Source organism: Trachypithecus francoisi, unplaced genomic scaffold (genome assembly GCF_009764315.1).
Source record: "Trachypithecus francoisi isolate TF-2019V2 unplaced genomic scaffold, Tfra_2.0 Contig01198, whole genome shotgun sequence".
Taxonomy (NCBI): Eukaryota; Metazoa; Chordata; class Mammalia; order Primates; family Cercopithecidae; genus Trachypithecus; species Trachypithecus francoisi.
Window position 1 is genome coordinate 1 of NW_022681226.1, and position 17,831 is coordinate 17,831.

At 46.4% G+C, this 17,831-nt stretch overlaps 2 long non-coding RNA genes across 3 annotated transcripts; one reads left to right on the plus strand and one right to left on the minus strand.

Moving 5' to 3' along the window:
- Positions 1-3,445: 3,445 nt before the first annotated feature.
- On the minus strand, positions 3,446-9,473 carry LOC117091373. The gene is made up of 2 exons (XR_004440407.1): positions 9,395-9,473; positions 3,446-4,140 (listed from the first exon to the last, which is right to left on the minus strand). It is a non-coding gene; the product is annotated as an uncharacterized LOC117091373 (long non-coding RNA).
- LOC117091366 lies at positions 8,686-17,107 on the plus strand. 2 transcript variants are annotated; one of them, XR_004440405.1, is made up of 3 exons: positions 8,686-9,141; positions 16,580-16,712; positions 16,870-17,107. It is a non-coding gene; the product is annotated as an uncharacterized LOC117091366 (long non-coding RNA). The 2 variants fall into 2 exon arrangements; XR_004440406.1 differs by lacking the exon at positions 8,686-9,141 and adding an exon at positions 12,462-12,493 and having other exon boundaries at positions 16,598-16,712.
- The last annotated feature ends 724 nt before the right edge of the window (positions 17,108-17,831 follow it).

Sequence of the window (17,831 nt, forward strand, 5' to 3'; positions counted from 1 at the left end):
AACTCCTGACCTCAGGTGATCCACCCACCTCAGTCTCCCAAAGTGCTAGGATTCCAGCATGAGCCACCGGGCCCAGCCTGAAACTATATATTCTTGTTAACTATAGTCATCCTATGTTATAGAACACTAGAACTTATTCCTATCCAGCTATAATTTTGTATCTTTCACATATTTCTCCCTATCTCTCTCTTCCCCCACCTTCTCACCCCTAGGAGCCTCTGTCTACTTCCAACTTCCTGAGATCCACTCTTTTTTGCCCTCCACATAAGAGAACATGTGCTGTGTAACTTTCTGTCCCTGGCTTATTTCATAATATCTTCCAGTTCCATCCACGTTGCTGAGAATAACAGGACTTCATCCTGTGTTATGGCTGATAGTACTCCACTGTGTATCAAGACCACATTTTCTCTATCCATCATCTGCTGTTGGACACGGAGGCTGATTCCATGTCTTGGCTATGGTGACACAGTGCTGCAGGAACACAGAGGTGCAGATGCCCCTCCGACACTGATTTCCTTTTCTTTGGTATCTACACTGTAGTGGGACTGCTGGATCACACTGTAATTTCATTTGCATTTTCTGAGGAACCTCCATACTGTTTGCCATAGTGGGTGCCCTACTTACTCTTACTCTTTTTCTTTTTTCTCTTTGAGACAGTCTCACTGTTCCCAGGCTGGAGTACAGTGGTGCAATCTCGCCTTGCTTACTGTAGCATCCGCCTCCCATGTTCCAGTGGTTCTCTTGCCTTGGCCTCCCGAGTAACTGGGATTACAGGCGCCCGCCTCTGCACCGGAAAATTTTTGTATTTTTTAGTAGAGATGGGGTTTCACCAGCTTGGCCAGCTGGTCTTCAACTCCTAGACTCAAGTGACCCACCCAACTCAGCCACCCACAGTGCTGGGATTACAGGTGTGATCCACCACTCCCAGCTAATTTTTGTGTTTTTAGTAGAGAGGGGTTTCACCATGTTGGCCAGGCTGGTTTCATCTCCTGGCATCAGGTGATCTGCCTGCCTCGGTCTCCTAAAGTGCTGGGATGTCATGTGCACCACGCGCCCAGCCAGCTGCTCTAGTGTACAAACCCCTACAGTGTGGAAGAGCTCCCTTTTCTCCATATCCTCGCCAGCACTTGTTATTTTTGTCTTTTTGATAATACTCATCCTAACAGGTGAGATGATACCTCACTGTGTTTTGATTGGCATTTATGATTAAAAGTGATACTGAGCATTTTTTTCCATATTTTTTGGACATTTGTATGTCTTCTTTCAAGAAATGTCTGTTCGATTGGGTTTGGTGACACAAACATGTAAGCCCAGCACTCAGAACGCTAAGGCAGGAGGACAGCTTGAGCCTAGACCAGCCTAGGCAGCATAGCGAAACTCTAACTCAAAAAAAAAAAAAAAAACAAAAAAAACAAAGAAATGTCTGTGTCTGTTCAGCTTTTTGACCTCCAAAAATTAAGAGCCCATTTTGGAATCAGACAACCTGCCTGATTCAGAGACAATCTGTGTTTGGTTCTACTCTGCTACTTCCTATGTGACTTTGGGAAGTTCCCTTAGCTACTTTGAGCTCAACTTCCTCAACATTAGGCAGGACTAAATACCATCTGCCTCTGCTAGTTAACGCTGAGGACTCAAAGCAGAACCTCCACAACACCACTTGACAATGCCACCTGGCGGAAGCCCCTCAATGCGGGGCTGGTAGGATCATCTGAAGCCAGCCCAACTTTCCTTTCACTGTCCCAGGCTCACTCTGCATATGATTAGCAAGGAATAGTGAATAATGGAAACCAAAATAATTCTTTAATTTTTAATAAGAAATTTTTAAAAAGGGGGGGTGGTGGAAAAATAGGAGGGAGAGGAGGGGAAGGAAAAGCAGTCGGTCACAAGTTCTAGTCCAGGGCTCATACCCGGCCTCCTCACTCAGCCAATCACCAGTCCCCACCTCCTGGGGAGGGGTAGTTTCTCAGCTGGCTTCACCCATATGAAAGGCACTGCCACAGGTGTTCAGAAACCAGGAGCACCTTGAAATGGGCAATGTGCTTTGGGTAGGAAACCTACAATTTCCCCAAAGAAACCATGGCACAAAAGTGACCCACATAGGAGGCACCAATGGCTGTAATATTTGGTGGCAAAAAGTGATGTCATACCTTCTGTACAGGAGACATACACCCAAATAAAACTTGCCAAAATAGCAGAGAAAAAAATACAGCAGACATCCAGTGCCATTCTGTTACAGAAATATTTATATCCCAAAGCCAGGGACCTCTCTGGAACACTGTGTTTATTTCTACGTTTCATGGAAGATGTTTGAGTGCACTCACGTGTGCACTCAATGGAGACAGGGTTTCACCATGTTGCCCAGGTTGTTTCACATTGTTTTAATCCAGGCTGGTTATAACTCCTGGGCTCAAGCAATACACACGCCTTGGCCTCCCAAGTGCTGGGATTATAGGCTGAGTCACTACACCCAGCCTCTATATCATGACTTCTTTCATGGCGAATAAGGTGACTGGAATGAATGTAGGCTTTATGCATCTCTTACATTCATAGGGTTTTTCTCCAGTATGAATTCTTTCGTGGAGGTGAAGAGAACTGAGACGACTGAAGGCTTGTTCACATTGTTTACCTTCATAGGCTTTCTCTCCAGTATGAGTACTTCTATGGTTACAAAGGGAACTCAAACCACTAAAGGCTTCGCCACATTGTTTACATTCATAGGGTCTCTCTCCAGTATGAATGCTTCCACGGTCACGAAGGGAAGTGGAACAGCTGAAGGCTTTATCACATTTGGTACATTTATAGGGTCTTTCTCCAGTGTGAGTCCTTTCATGCGTCTTAAAGGAACAAGAAAATCTGAGTGCTTTCCCACATTCCTTACATTCGTAGAGTTTCTCACCAGTGTGAGTTCGTTCATGTATTAGACAAGAACCGGAAGCAGTGAACACTTTACCACATTGTTTACATTGATAGGATTTTCTCCTGTGTGAGTTCTCTGATGTCTTTCAAATGAATTGAGAAAATGAAAAGATTTCCCACATATCTTACATTTATAACTGGATTTCCACTGTGCATTATCATGTGTCTTCTAACACCTGGAACAGAAACGAAGAATTTGCCACACTGTTCACATTGATATTGCTTCTCTCCATATGGTTTGTATCCTGAGTGAACTAGGACGTGCCTATTAAGGAGGGAATGACGTACAAAGACTTTTCCACAAATACTGCATTCACATTGTTTTAATCCAGAAGAAATGTTCTCATTCAGATCAAGCTTTGGAAGTTGGCTGACAACTGTCCATACTGACTACCGTCTTTGCTTTCACACAGTCTCTGTATCATATAATTTCTGTAAAACAAAAATGACAAGCACATTATTATTGCTTGGTTTAATAACTTTCTGCTTGGTCTTGGACTTACACTCTACCAATACCAAGGAAAATGCATTTTTTTTTTTTTTTTTGCCATGACTGAATTATTTGAAAGTAAATGGGTTACTACTGAAAACACAGCTACCATCTGCATGGCTATAACCAAATTAGTAACATTCATGTACACAATTTTGTAGTGCTATTTTCAAGTAAACGGTTTTCCAAACACTGACTGCTACACTGAAGTACATTACATTTCCGGTGAAATTCTTCTAAAAAGAAATGAATTTCAAGTGACTCTTACTTCTTTTGATTGCTTGTTTTTAAGTTCATGACAAGCTAAGATTCCTTCAGAGGACTTCATTTCCTCTTCTCAGTGCAAATTATCTTACATCTTTCCCAGGTTTCTCGAAGTGATCTTCAATATTCTGGTCTTACCATTTGTTTCCTAAAATGCAGACCCACAAAATTATCACGAATTATTACAAACTATAGAAACATTACTAGATTTAATGTTCATTGTACATAGTGCCCATGCCTGATTTCTTCACCAAATCATTTCTTTGCCACATTCCAAATCACAAATAGCACTGATGATAGGGAAATACTTCTGTAATTAAGTGAAATGTGTTGTCATTCTCACCTACGGAAGCCAGGTTCCTGCAGGTTTCCTGCCTCACTTCTCTGCAGAGATTCTTCTGAGAAGAATCTAGCAGAGCCCATTCCTCCTGGGTAAAGTTCACAGCCACATCCTCAAAAGCCACGGAGTCCTAGAACATTCCACACATGTGGATAGAAGGATGGGTGAGACTGACAGCACTGGGAATCTGTACTCAATCCATAAGCTGTTTACATGATTCTAAAATTTCCAAGCATTTTTGCTGTGACTTGATGGTCACAACTCTTATTCTGTTCACACATACTCCCTCCCACACAGCAGTACTATTGCTAGAATTGAACTATTCAAAGATGCAACAGCAAAGTAGAAACTCCCATCTTATTAGAGAATCCAGGCAGTAAGATGTGCTGCTAGGAGTTACCTTTTAACTTCACTTCGTACATTTCTAGTATCTGTCATACTAAAGTCCTACCTGATGTGCATAAGGGACTTAGTATTATCTGTCCTGAGACTAATTATTCTTAAAAACACCTGCTGGCAAAGTTCCATCTTTGTTTGTATTAGTAACTTACATTTTGAAAGGGATTCCACCAACCCAAGTAATAAGAATGATTCACTGCATCTAAATGGCTTATGCAATATATTTGCCAAAACTTTTTCTGCTGAAGGTCTATTATTTTGTGTCACTGCAGTGGTGCTCAGGGAACCAGACACCAAAACACAGTCTGAACACTAAGTGTTCAATGAGTTTCCCTGGGACACAATATTTTACACTTGCTGTCACTTGTTAACTGGGGAGTTGAGCCCATTCTATGTGATTACACCAAGACAGAGTAGGCTCATTAAATTTAATTAAGTAGTAAATAAAACCAATAATTGATATTTAACAATACTAATACGACAATTTTAAAAATTTCTATTGCACAATGTCAAGGTAGAAAGGAATAAGAGGAAATAGGACACATGTTTTTTAAAATGACATTAATGTCACCACTTCCAGATGCTATTCCTATGAAATCACATAATTTCCCAAATCAGGTTGTTTTTAGGCAAGAAAAACTACTTTTTCATACGTAGTAAAAATGACAAAGGTCTAATGATTTGTAGTCATGTAAAAAAAGACTGATGGGTTGTTAAACACACTTCTGAGATTTTCAAACGAAAGTATTCACGACAGCACAGTATTAGCAGAGAGATGAGCAAGCAGACCAAGGGAAAAAATAGTCATAATGACCCAGCATTTATAAGGAAAGTTGATGAAAGATAGAGTAGGCACTGTAGAATAGAAAAAGAAATCACATGCACTTTAAAATATGAGGCAAACCAGTCTGGCATCTACTTTGGAAAATGCAATGCATTCTTCTCTATTCCATGAACCATAATCAACTTATTATATATTCAAATATGAAAGATAAAACCAGAACACTTTCAGAAGTCACAGGAAGACTTTTTTTTTTATGAAGGATTAAGCAGAATTTCTTTTATGTAAGAAGACAGTGATAAAGGAACAGACAAACTCAAACATATTAAAATTTAGGGAATAAAAAGAAAATAGAGTGGGCAGGCCATGGTGGCTCACGCCTGTAATCCCAGCAGCTTGGGAGGCTGAGGAGGGTGATCACCTGGGGTCAGGAGGTTGAGGCCAGCCTGGCCAACATATCAAAACCCGTCTTTTTGTTGTTTGTTTTTTGAGACGGAGTCTCACATTGTCACTTGGGCTGGGGTGCAGTGGCAAAATCTTGGCTCACTGCAACCTCCACCTCCCGGGTTCAAGCAATTCTCTTGCCTCAGCCTCCCAAGTAGCTGGGATAACAGGTATCTGCCACCAGGCACAGCTAATTTTTTTGTATTTTTAGTAGAAACAGGGTTTCACCATGTTGGTCAGGCTGCTCTGGAACTCCTGACATCATGATCCGCCCACCTTCGCCTCCCAAAGTGCTGGGATTACAGGCCTGAGCCACCGTGCCAGGTCTAAAACCCCGTGTTTACTAAAAATACAAAAATTAGCTGGGTGTGGTGTGGATGCCTATAATCCCAGTTACTCGGGAGGCTGACACAGGAGAATCACTTGAACCCGAGAGGCGGAGGTTGCAGTAAGCAGAGATGGCGCCACTGCATTCCAGCCGAGCTACAGAGCAAGACAGTGTCTCCAAAAAAAAAAAAGGAAAAAAAGAAAAAAAAAAACCCCAAATAACTAAAAACCTCTCAGATATCCAGATAAGAGGATACAGATGTGTCCACTATCATAAATTCTTCACTATGCTACAAGAGGGAAACTGACATTTAGGGGAATCTTTGTAAATCATTAATTTATCTATCACACTTTTATTTCACCAGTAGCATTGACAAAGCTAAGTCCTACAATTCCATTGGAAATTACCCTTAAAAAGAACAGACCTTTAAAACTTACTACACTCACTCTGGGGAAGAAATAAATATGAATTTTTAGCAAATAAAATACATCTTTTTACCTTGCCTCTTTGGAAACAGTATGTTTATCTTTCAAGCTGTACTGATAAAATGTATCTTACAGTCAATGAAAACCTGAAACTCAAATAAACGGACAAGCCTTTTCAAGGTAACAAACTCAGGGAGAGGCAGTGCAGACTCCAACACAGACCTTTCTAAGTGTCAGGCAGGCCATTCTATCCCTCGGACATCCATCCTGTCAGTAAAGTACTCAGTGACCACCTAGGAGGCACTGCCACTGCTCTTTGTCCTTCTGTGCGCCTTAAGTGCATTTTCATATTGAGGTTCTTGCACATCCTCTCTGGGGTGGGTTTTCCTTGTCCTTTGGGACAGTTTTTCTCTCTTCACAAGTCTGAGACAATCTAGAGAGCAGAAATAATTTCTGCCTTTTCCTCTCAATATCAGCATCCTATTGCAGACCATCAATGTGTCTCCAAGGAATGAAAACTCCGGTTGCAGAAACAGTTTTAATGACCTAGCTTTCATGACATTACGTTGTATTGTCCATTGATTTTAATGTCCTAAAATTTTAATAACCCTAAGGGGTCATCATTTTAGATGAAACTATACCAGGAGATTCCTCTAAGGCCAAGAGCATCCAGCTGCTCCCTGAGCGACTCTACCCCCTACCTCAGGCTCTCCTCGGCGATGAGATGACCCAGGGGCTGATATTCACTAGACCCTCCAATAGACATGGCCACAGTGGGTATCCTGGGACATCCCCAGACAGTTCTAAAATGCCAGGACTAGGAAAAGACAGGAGGGTGGTTGAGGACACAACACCCTGTAAACTTTTCACGGGAGGACCTCAATCTAAAGACATTTTGGTAATATGTACACTTAGGAAAGATGAAAAGAAGAGAAGTACAAAGATTTTTTTTTACAGTAGAGTGTCAGATGATTTATTCTGCGCTTTTCTCTCATGTAAAATGCTTGGAAACAGAAAAATATTTTGGCCAAGGCGGCTCACGTCTGTATTCCCAGCACTTTAGGAGGCCGAGGTGGACGATCAATTAAGATCAGGAGTTCAAAACCAACCTAGCCAACATGGCAAAACCCTATCTCTACTAAAAATACAAAAATTAGCTCGACGTGGTGGTGGGCGCCTATAAGCCCAGCTACTTGGGAGGCTGAGGCAGGAGAATCGCTTGAACCCGGGAGTCAGAGGTTGCAGTGATCTGAGACTGCGCCATTGCACTCCAGCCTGGGTGACAGGGCGAGACTCCATCTCAAAAAAAAAAAGTGTATATATATATATCTATATATATATATAATGTACATTTAAAATATTACATGTAGATATTATTTGAAGTAATGGTACTGACTGTAGGTAGAAACAAGAGAAGTTAAGAAATTTTTATTTTTATATTTATATATAATTATATAAAATTAATATACATAATTATAATATATAAATATATCCTATAGGCTGGGCACAGTGGCTTACACCTGTAATCCCAGCAATTTGGGAGGCCGAGGTGGGCAGATCACCTGCTGTCAGGAGTTCGAGACTAGTCTGACCAACATGGAGAAACCCCATCTCTACTAAAGATACAAAAATTAGCCAGGCGTGGTGGTGCGTGCCTGTAATCCCAGCTACTCGGGAGACTGAGGCAGGAAAATCACTTGAACCCCGGAGGTGGAGGTTGCGGTGAGCCCAGATTGTGTCATTGCACTCCAGCCTGGGCGACAAGAGTTCAACTCTGTCTCAAAATAAATAAATAAATAAATAAATAAAACAAGAAATATATATTTATGTCTAAATATATAATTATAATACATGTGTATATAAATATACATTTATTATAAATTTATTAATATATGAAATATGTTTATTTCTGAAACAGGATCTGGCTCCGTCACCCAGGCTGGAGTGCAGTGGCACTATCATAGCTCACTGGAGCCTTGAACAGATGGCTCAAGCGATCCTCCCACCTCAGCCTCCTGAGTGGCTAGGATTGCACGCACACACCACCATGCCTAGCTAATTCTAAAATTTTTTGTGGAGACAGGGCCTCCTTTTTAGCCTATGCTGGTCTTGAACTCCTGGGCTCAAGTGATCTTCCTGCCTCAGGCTTCCAATGTGTTAGACGTGGGCCACTGCATCTGGTCTAATGCATTTTTTAATTTGCGTGTTTATATTATTTAATATTTTTAAGTACTGAATGTGTTGAGAAATCAACTTGGAGAATTCCGAACAATGGACGGTCAGCTCTCATGTCCTGGTTCATATGGCCCCAGCACACCACGGCTAGAAACCTTTCAGCCAACGTCCACTTATGTCTCCCACGGCAGGACAATGTCACTTGGCCAATCCCCAAGAGGGACTCCGGAAAGGCAAGAAACTATTCTGTTCTTTATAATGGAACCTGACCATGGAGAAGGCAGCTGGGAGGATCAGCTGGGCCCTCCAACCAGCAGCATCCACCATCAACCAACTGCCCTAGAGCTACACCGTGCTGGGCATTTGGGGCACTGTTATGAGCAAGAGTTTCCATTTTTCTTCTCATGGGACCTTCATGCTAGTGGCAAGAGACAATTTTTTTTTTTTTTTTTTGAGACAGAGTTTTGTTCTTGTCACTCAGGCTGGAGTTCAATAGTATAATCTCGGCTCACTGCAACCTCTGCCTCCTGGATTCAAGCAGTTCTCCTGCCTCAGCCTTCCGAGTAGCTGGGATTACAGGTATGTACCACCATGTCTAGCTAATTTTTGTGTTTTTAGTAGAGATGGGGTTTCACCATGTTGGCCAGGCTGGTCTGGAACTCCCGAGCCACTGCATCCAGTCAAGAGGGAGATTTTAAATCCATCAGCATAATTGTGATGAATGCCAGAAAGAAGAATGTGTGTGATGGGGAGGGGACCTAAGTTATTGTCTCATATTTTAACACTTTCACAGGCAATAACTAAATACTTAGAAGCTTAAAACAACACACACCTTTAAGCCAATTTTGGCAAGCTAGGAGTTGAGCACATTTTAGCAGGTCCTTTGCTTGGGATCTCACGCTAAGCAGCTGGGCTGCATCCTCATCTGAGGTTCTACCAGGACAGAATTATTTCCAGGTCCGCTGAGGTTATTGGCAGAATTCTTTCCTCGGACCCGCTTGGCAAGGGCCCAGCTTTTTGCTTCCTTGCCTACTGGGCCCCCAAAGGTCTTTTCTCAGCACAGCAGCTCCCCCTTGCAGCTCCTGCAGGGAACCTTTCTCTCTAGTGTGCGAAGGTGATGAACTGTGACAGTGATATCCCATTGCTTTTGCCAGGCTCTGTGGTTTAGAAGCCAGTCACCGGTTTTGTTCGTACCAAAGGAGGAAGACTATGTAAGGGCATAGGTCATTGGGGGGGTCAGTCACTTTAGGGTGTGGCTGCCACCACTGAATTGGTGAGACTTTAGGGTTGGTAGGAGCTGGCCAGGTACAGGGGTGAGGGTGTGTCAGGCAGGGGTTAGGGCATGGAGGAGGATGCAGAGTCCTGCACCCTGGAATGTCCTTTCACTCCTTGAGTTTTGTTCTCCTGATCCCTTAGTACATCCCAGGACACGGTGGGGCCCTAGCAGGGGAGAGGTAGGGAAGCATGTGTTGTTCATCTGGGGACCTTGTTAGGCAAATCAAATTAGCGGCCAGGCTTTCAGTGGTGGGTGTGAGCGTGGAAGTGATGAGTGTGCAGGTGTGTGTGGAAAGAGCAATGGGGATGGGGTGAGCCCCAGCCACCATGAAGACCTTAACTGTGCATCCACCGATCCCAGCAGCCTCCCTGAGTGAGTGCCTTCAGGGTGCAGGTCCTGTTTTACACAAGGAAGTGAATTAGAGTGGGACACTGCCTTGCCTTAGAGAGGTCACACTAATACTTCTCTCTCCTCCTCCTCCTCTCCTCCTTCTTCTTCTGTTTTTTTTTTTTTTAATTTGTGACAGAGTCTCGCTCTGTTGCCCAGGCTGGAGTTCAGTGGTGTGACCTTGGCTCACTGCAACCTCTGCCTCCCATGTTCAAGCAATTTTCCTGCCTCAGCCTCCTGGGTAGGATAGCTGGGATGATAGGTATGTATTGCCATGCCTGGCTAATTGTCGTATTTTAGTTTCACCATGTTGTCCTGGCTGGACCCAGTCTCCTGGGCTCAAGTGATCTACCCGCCTCAGCCTCCCAAAGTGCTGTGACTACAGGCGTAAGCCACCACACCGGGCGAGAGGTCACACTTCATGCCAAGTGGGTGGCAGCCACTCAGACAGCACCCCAGCTAGCGCTGGGAGTGAGGGGTGCTCAGCGTCCTAGGAAGGCAGAGGGCTGCATGAGAGGTTCCGGGAGGAAGGACTGGAGGAGGATTTGAGATTTTCACCTCTGCAGTTGGGTGGATGGAGAAGCTGTTTACAGAGAATCACAAGAATATGGATGAGCAAGTTAGGGCACTAATAAAGCACTCTGTTTTGGCCCACGGAAAATTTGAGATGCTTCCCTGTGTCCAACTGGGGCTTTGGGAAAGGTGAGGGCTGGGCATCTGACTGGGATGGATGTCTCTGGCAGGCAGCAGAGCATGTGGATAGTTTGTGAAGCCCGGAAGGGCATGAGATTTCCTGTGGCAGTGCCCACTGCAAATGGAAGGGCATTTGGCCTGAGCCCAGACATATACAAGTTGGGCAGAGAAGGGGGTGGGTCCCCGGTACCCACAGAGGAGCAGCTATGGAGGTACAGGAAAACCAAGGGTGTGGGGTCACAGGATGCAGGAAGCTCAAAGAAGATGAGGAAAGAGGTTTTAAAGAGGTCAGGGCTGGGGACAGTGGTTCATGCCTGTAATTCCCAACACTTTGAGAGGCTGAGATGAGAGGATTAGCTTGAGGCCAGGAGTTTGAGATCGCCTGGGCGATATAGTAGATCTCATTTCTATAAATAAATGAATACGATTGGTAGTTGGCATTTCAGCGGAGGAACAGCAAACACATGAAAGCTCTGAGGCAGGAAAGGGAAGTGATTAGTTCTCACTCCTGGTTCCTTTATCAGACCTTAAAGAGATGCAGAGACATTCAGGTACTCCTTGGCCGAGCTCCTTCAGGGAAGGCCTAAGTTCGCTTCTTATATTCCCATTATAGTATTATTATTTTTTGGAGACAGAGTCTCACTCTGTCACCCAGGCTGGAGCGCATGCAATGGCACCATCTCAGCTCACTGTAACCTCCTCCTCCCGGGTTCAAACGATTCTCCTGCCTCAGCCTTCCCAGTAGCTGGGACACAGGTACGCGCGACACGACACGATCAGCTAAGTTTTTGTATTTTTAGCAGAGATGGGGTTTCATCTTGTTGGCCAGGCTGGTTTCGAACTCCTGGCCTCAAGTGATCCACTGCCTTGGACCCACAAAGTGCTGGGATTACAGGCGCCGCCACCGCGCCGGCACTACTTCACTCCTAAGCCCACCATACGAGCTTCAAATGTTGCTGAATGACAAGGTGAACGAGTGAATTAGACTACGTGACTTCGGGCAGCAGGCAATCCTATTCTTGGACCTCAGTTCCCTTTTTGGAAAGCAAGCCTGTCTCTCCCTCTCTCCTAAAAGCCTGAGTTCTGGGCTTGAGATGAGCCTATCCTGTAGAGCAGACTCCAGGTGGACGTTGAGCTGGGTCTTGTAGGAGGCCGGGATCCGGCCAGCTCTTGGCTCCGGTCCTCTCGCGGGACCCCGCATGCCCAGTCCCAGCGCCGCCCGACCCAATCTCCGGTACCTAAGGCCCCGCCCTCTCTGCACAGCTCGCTCCCCATTGGCCGGGGGGCGGGCCCTGGGCTTCCGGCTCCGCTGGGGGCGGGGCGGCGGGCGGCGGGTGGGGTCCTCTACACCTGCGTGGTGTGTGTCCCGGCCTCAGCCCAGCGCCAGCTGCAGCTCCTTGATCCGAGCCGGATCCTGAGTGGGGAACACTGGCTGCAGTGGAGGCGGCGGCGGCGGCCCCGCCCAAGGGCTCCCTTGTTGAGGCTGCAGCGTCTCTGTGGGCTGCTCAGCTGCGCTCTAGTCGGCCCAGGCGCGGCGAGGAGGGAGGAGCTAGCGCTGGGAGGCGGCGGCCCGAGGTGAGACTGGGCGACGGGCGACGGGGTCTCCGGACCGGGCGGGGGTCTCTGCGCCGGGCGGTGGCGGCTCCGATCTGGGCTACGCAGGGTCCGGGGTCGGGATCCGGGTCCGTGGAGCCTGGGCTTTGTCTCCGCCTGGGGTGGCAAGGGGGCTTCGCGTCTGCTGATACGCGTGGGCCAGCGCGGGGGTCCCGGGCGCCCTGCGGGTGCTGGCAATCCGTACTGCTCCCCGGCTCCCCGCGTCTGCGCGGAGGGGACTGCATGGACCCGGGGCTGGCTTCTGCCCGGTCCTCCGCGCCTGGCTGGCCCCGCGTGCGGCAGAGTGGGCCTGCATGGACCACTCGTGTGGAACGGGGTCCGGGTCACCGCGCGTGGAGAACTGACCCACGCCTCCCCCGCCTCCCTCGCAGTGACGCTGCTTCGCCAGACTCACCGAGGGGACGCGGGACTGCGCGGACATCAGACGAGGGAGTCCGGACTGAGGGTGGGGGCTCTTCCTGGCCCGCATGATGGCTTCCTGAGGGTTTGTCACTTATCTAGGTGGCTGTGTGGACCCGCGCGCTGGGTCCTGGCTGCCCTACTAGTGGGGCTGTGCGCCGCCCCGTGACTAGTCTGAGTCGACCCCGCCTGGGGACGCGTGTAGTTGTGGGGGTCTGTGCGCGGGTGTGCGCGGTTGCTGGGGGCGCACTGCCCCGGCCCCGTGATTGTATCCTATCACTTGCTGGGCGGGAGAAAGCGAAAGGCACGGGCCCGGAGCTGTCGCGCAGCGGCCTAACCGCCTTGGCCCAGGCTGCGGGTCCCGGGGGCGAGGGGTTGTCACGCACGTCCCACCGCTGCACTTCCTGCTCTGGCCTTCGGCTGGGCTCTGATTGGTGGAAGCAGGGCCTTCTGCCTGGCGCTTCTTGATTTCTTCCGTTAGTAATGGGAAGAAAAAAAAAATCTGGAAAGCCAGATTGAACTTTGTAGCTCTCAGCGCCTGGAGTGGGAAGAAACTCTCCAAGAATTTGCGGGGCTGAAACATGCGTTTCACGCAGGAGCATCCACACCCACGGAATGAGGCCAAGGCAGTTACAGTTAGAGGTGAGATGTATGAGGGGGGAGCCAGGGTGAGGTCCATAGGTGGGGAGACTCCGACCTCAGCTTGATGGGAGGACCTGATGCTGCCCCTCAGACGCGATTCTCAGACCACGAGAAAGTGGAATCACTCCTTAGTGAATGCTTTCATCAAAACTTTTGAAACACCTGTAATGTCCCAGGAAGCATAATCGAACTGGACAGTTTTCCCTTTTAAGAGGGTAAACTCTGGAGACAAACAGCAGAAGGCAAGGAGTCCAAATACTCAACCTGAAGTTCTTTCTGAACAAGAGATGGTGTATAAGTAACAGGCATACGAGACAAAACTGAACTAATCACGCAGCTGTGGCTCCTAGCCCGTAGCATGTCATGCAGCCCTTTTGCGTTCTCTGCCCTCCGCTGTCCCAGACCCCAAGGACAGCCCCTCCAGACATCAGCTCCTGCCGACTCATTGCTATGAACTCTGTTTCGGTGGCTCCCTTCTCTCTGAAGTTTTGCTTGTTCTCCTGAAGTCCGGTCTTTAAGAGCTTATGATCTGCAGGGACAGATTGGCTTTGGGCAGTACATAGTTAACTGTAGCACAGCTTGAAAAATGCTCTGATAGAGGTGTGGCAGGCAGTTTGTACATGCGGGTAAGTGCGAGGTCCTTTTTCAATACCATGAATCAAGTATTCATGTATTTAAAATCTGCACTTCTTTTGACTCTCCAGAGGGTTTTTAGATTAATTTTTTTCTATTACTTCCTAGTGTTTGTTGCATAGTTCAGATACTTGATTAAAAATTACCAGGTCGGCTGGGTGCGGTGGCTCACGCCTGTATCCGAGGACTTTGGGAGGTCTAGGCAGGCGGATCACTTGAGGTCAGGAGTTCGAGACCAACCTGGCAACGTGGTGAAACCCTGTCTCTACTAAAAATTACAAAAATTAGTTGGGCGTGGCAGTGGGCGCCTGTAATCGCACTACTACTCAGGAGATGAGGCAGGAGAATAGCTTGAACCCAGGAGGCAGAGGTTGTAGTGAGTGAAATGGCTCCACTGCAGTCAGCCTGGGCCATAGAGTGAGACTTCCTCTCAAAACAAAAACAGAAACAATGTACTGGGTCTACCTCCGGCTCTGGAATTTCCTGGAAGGTCTTCTCTTCTGGGCTTCATTTTTCTCACTTTTGAGGATTGTAAATGACATAATTTCCAAGAACTGTTGCCCTACACCTTTACTTCTTTCAAGCAAACACAGCACAGAAAAATTCTCTTCCCCGCAATGGTGTAAGTAAGTCTCTCACAGAAGGGGTCACTTGGGTATGGAGAAGACACAGGGTATATATATATATGTATTTTTTATTTTTTTTTGGAGTCGGAGTTTTGCTCTGTTGCCCAGGCTGGAGCGCAGTGGCAGGATCCCCTCACTGCAAGCTCCGCCTCCTGGGTTCACTCCATTCTCTACCTCAGCTTCCAAGCAGCTGGGACTATAGCGCCTGCCACCAGCCTGGCTAATCTTTTGTATTTTTAGTAGAAACAGGATTTCACTGTGCTAGCCGGGATGGTCTCCATCTCCTGCCTTCTGATCTGCCCGCTCGGCCTTCCAGAGTGCTGGGGATTACAGGTGTGAGCCACTGTGCCTGGCCGACAGAGGCTATATTTTGAGCTCTACATTTCAGAGTTCTTTTCTCTAGCCCTGGCCTGGGTCCCAAACAGGGAACTTAATTCACCTATCACTGAAGTATACTCTTGCTTTGATGCCATTGCTATGTTGTCCTAGAGATTTGCTGTGGCTGCCAGGAGTGTTTCACAGTTAAGAACTGATGCAACCTCTCTTCTGTCAGTGTGATGAGTCTATAAACCATCTTGTTTCCTTTAGATTATCTCCCTGGAACTGGAAGGTCAGAGAGATGAAGTTTATTAGATTCTAAGTCTCAGTCTTTGGTATCTACCTTTGTCGTCTCCCATGTCACTGCTGTTGTTTTTTTTCCACCTGTTTTCATTTTAATGTTTTTAGCATCGGTGTCTATTATTGCGGTTACCTCAACACATTTTTGGATGTTGACAGGATATAAATGTGAATAATATGTAAAAAGATGACTTACTCTAGTTCTTTTGAGCAGAGGATTGGTTTCGATATGTGGCCTATAAAGCTTTTGTAAGTCCAAGTACTTTGTGAAACTTCAGTTCCCTTACCTGTAAAATGGAGTTAGTTGTTAGTGATACTTGTTCTGCCTAACGCAGGAGATTGTTTTGAGGATGAAATGAAATCATGAATGTAATGGAATTTTGTAAATTTAAATGAATATTGTATTACCTAAGATTTTTTTTTTTTTTGCGCCGTATGTAAGAATGGAATGAATCTGGGTTTTCCTTTGAAATCCAATGGTAATGTTCAGAGAAGTTTATGTGTCTGTTGGGGAGCTTCATTAGGATTGTTTCTATCTTTAATTGGCCAGTGTTGTTTTATATTTTAGCATTTTGGGGACCATCAACATTGGTTTCAGTATCATTAATATTTTACAAAGTTAATGAATGTGCATGATTTAGTCTTTAACAATCTCTTCAATTATTTACATTCCCATGTAAAAATGAAGTAATGAGCGTCCATGTAAATAACATTCCCATGCTTAGTGAAGCATAATTTCTGACATTGCAGTTTCTAAGTGCCTGTCTTGAGGTTGGAAAGCTAAAGGACAGTTAAAGGGCAGTCAGAGTCAAGGTCAGCAAAGCATCACCTTGGCATTTGAAATCCAGCAGCAGGTTCACAGTGAACCCATTCCAGCATACAGGAAGTTTCTCTGCCATGCCTCTCCTCCAGCCACTCAGAATCTGTGTCTGCAGTGTTGGTCCTGCTTTCCTGTCTCTCCTCTGCCTTTTCTTTCTCTTCACCAGCTTTACCGAGTGCCTCTGATGTCCCAGACAGTGGCAGTGGGAGTACAAAGGCTAATAAACCCGGCTCGGTCCTCAGAGAATTTTATTTTCTGTGCAGATATAAGTTATACTGTCATATATAGTGTTGACAAACATTGATACAGATTTCCTGTGAACTGCAGAAGCACCGTCGTAGAGGCAGAGATGCAGAGGCAGCACTGGTGACTCACACATGGAGAGCTGGAGTTCTTGGTCTAGTGGGAGAAACTGACCTGGACATCATTTCAGTGCAGTGGAGTGAGTGCTGGGATGGGTTCCCTCGGGGCATCTGGGGCTGGGTTTGTCTGATGTTTAGTCTCCTGCCTGGTCCTTAGAGTTTATCAGTAAGATGAGCATTGGGAGGTTTCTAAGTGAAAGCAAAGGCAATCACTTACCTGAAACGTGAAATTTGTAGGTGTTCTGGGCCATTTGTAATTCACTGAATCTGTTTTGTCAGAGCAAGTCTATCATCTCTTTTGGATGGAGTGTGGCCAGCCCTGCCTTGCGATGTAAGGAAATCAGGAAACGCTTGTCAGGTGACAACACCGTGCCAGACACTCTTCTAGGGGTTTCCACGTGAATCACTGTATTCATTTCTGTTGCTGCTTTACCACATTTCCACATATTTCGTGGCTTAAAACAATTGAAATTGTATCATCTCACAGTTCTGTAGGGCAGAAGTCTGATGTGGGTGTCACTGGGCAAAAATCACCATGTGGACTGTGCTGCATTCCTCATTGGAGAATTGTTTCCAAGCGCTTTTGGCCAAATCTAGTTCCTTGTGGTTGCAGGACTGAGGTGTCTGTTCCCTTGCTGGTCATCTCTTGGGGGCTGCCCTCAGCCCCTGAGGCCTCTATCTGGTCATTGCACGTGGTCCCATCAGCTCAGGACTAGCTGGGCCAGGGACCTGCTCAGGCTCTTCAGTTCCCCTGTGTGCATTTCTCTCCCTCCACTCGGAGGAAGTTATATGCCCTATTTTAAAATACTTTTTTGAGATGGAGTATTTGCACTGTTGGCCAGGCTGGAGTGCAGTGGCGTGATCTCAGCTCGCTGCAACCTCTACCTCCCGGGTTCAAGTGATTCTCCTGCTTCAGCCTCCTGAGTAGCTGAGACTACAGGTGCCCGCCACGATACCCGACTAATTTTTGTATTTCTAGATGGGGTTTCACCATATTAGCCAGGGTGGTCTCCATGTCTTGATCTCGTGATCCACCTGCCTTAGCCTCTCAAAGTGCGGAGATTACAGGCGTGAGCCACCTCGCCTGGCCAGTTCTATGCTCTTAGAGGCTCATGGGATTAGATTGGACCTCCCTGGATAGCCCAGGATCCTTCTCCTAAGGCCTGTGGCAAAGCCCTTTTGCTGCGTGACATAGTCAC